This window comes from Phoxinus phoxinus (assembly GCF_949152265.1).
Source record: "Phoxinus phoxinus genome assembly, chromosome: 7".
Classification (NCBI taxonomy): Eukaryota; Metazoa; Chordata; class Actinopteri; order Cypriniformes; family Leuciscidae; genus Phoxinus; species Phoxinus phoxinus.
In genome coordinates this window covers 40,730,033-40,732,012 of record NC_136882.1, presented here as the reverse complement: position 1 = coordinate 40,732,012, position 1,980 = coordinate 40,730,033, and positions in this window count along the sequence as shown.

The window sequence follows — 1,980 nt, the reverse complement described above, 5'->3', positions numbered from 1 at the left end:
GTCGTATAGGGAGCAGACAGCCCTTAGCAAAGGACCCCGGACCCCATACTCCCGGATCACCCTCCACAGGCCACGAGGGACACAGTCGAATGCCTTCTCCAAATCCACAACTCCCATGAACCCTCCAGCACCCTGTAGAGGGTATAGAGCTGCTCCAGTGTTCCACGGCCGGGACGAAAACCGCACTGTTCCTCCTGAATCCGAGGTTCTACTATCGGCCGTATTCTCCTCTCCAGTACCCTGGCATAGACTTTCCCAGGGAGGCTGAGAAGTGTGATCCCCCTGTAGCTGGAACACACCCTCAACATCCAGAGACTCCCAGGCCCGAGTTTTTGCCTCCACAACCAGCCGGGCTGCAGTTCGCTTGGCCTGCCGGTTCCCGTCAGCTGCCTCAGGAGTCCCACAAGCCAGCCAGGCCCGATAGGACTCCTTCTTCAGCTTGACGGCATCCCTTACTTCCGGTGTCCACCGCCGGGTTCGGGGATTGCCGCCTCGACAGGCACCACAGACCTTACGGCCACAGCTCCGAGCGGCCGCTTCGACAATGAAGGTGGAGAACATGGTCCACTCGGACTCAATATCTCCAGCCTCCCTCGGGATCCGGTCGAAGCTCCGCCGGAGGGGGGAGTTGAAGATCTCTCTGACAGGAGACTAGGCCAAACGTTCCCAGCAGACCCTTACAGTACGCTTGGGTCTGCCGAGTCTGTCCAGCTTCCTCCTCCGCCATCGGATCCAACTCACAGGGTGTCCTGGTGCCACGTGCACTGATGGAGACCCTTATGCTTGAACATGGTGTTCGTTATGGATAAGCTGTGACTAGCACAGAAGTCCAATAACTGAACACCGCTCGGGTTTAGATCAGGGGGCCGTTCCTCCCAATCACTGTCACTGTCGCTGTCCACGTGGGCGCTGAAGTCCCCCAGTAGAACGACGGAGTCTCCAGTCAGAGCACTTTCCAGCACCCCTCCCATACCCCTTTTCCACCAGCAAGAAGCAGGTGCTGGTCCAGAGCTAGAGCTATTGGCGGTTCGGAGTCGGTTCTACTGACGGGTCTTCTAAGAACCGGTTTGCCTTTCCACAGGCTAGAGCGCCACAACAGAGCCAGATCTTACGTCACTGTGGATAAATCTCATGTTGCCCAGCAACGCTAGCACGGCAGCGCCAAACAGAAACACACCAGGCTTGTTCGAGATGGTTCGGCTTCTCGCAGACCGATCGCCGTGTGACATCACAGCACTGCTACAGCGATCCAAAAGCACACGGAGTCGTATCTCTCCACACACTCCCGGAGCTCTGATCGGTCCGCGCCGCTCCGATGCATCTCGAACAAGCCTTACATCAACAATGGCGGTCGTTACGTTACTATTGATGCTCATGGCTTTGCGAAACTACATCGGCATCCAAACACGGCGAATCCAACGCGTTCGTGCAGCTCGCCGTAACTTGCATAGACGGAGATTAGCTCTATTAGCAGCTATTTTCAAAAATGGCGGTCACAAGTTTCTTTTCGTCTTGTTGGTCACGGTAACCCTGCCCCCAGCCCCTGACGCAAGCGGTTCTTACTTTTAGCCCAGCAATGTTTTGGTGCTACTTAAGAACCACTTTTACTGGTTCGGAGCTGGTGCTTTGGTGGTCGAAAAACAAAGAACCGATTTGAAACTAGGCTCTGGCTCCGAACCAGCACCAGCTCTGCCTTGGTGGAAAAGGGGTACCAGAGACCCCAAGGGGACCGGGTACTCTGCACTGCCGTTCAGCCCGTAGGCACACACGACAGTGAGAGAACTATCCCCGACCCGTAGGCGCAGGGAAGCGACCCTCTCGTTCACCGGGGTAAACTCCAACACATGGCGGCTGAGCTGGGGGGCTATGAGCAAACCCACACCAGCCCGCCGCCTCTCACCACGGGCAACTCCAGAGTGGTGAAGAGTCCGTCCTCTCTCGAGGAGTGTGGGTCCAGAGCCCAAGAGGTGATCCCGACTA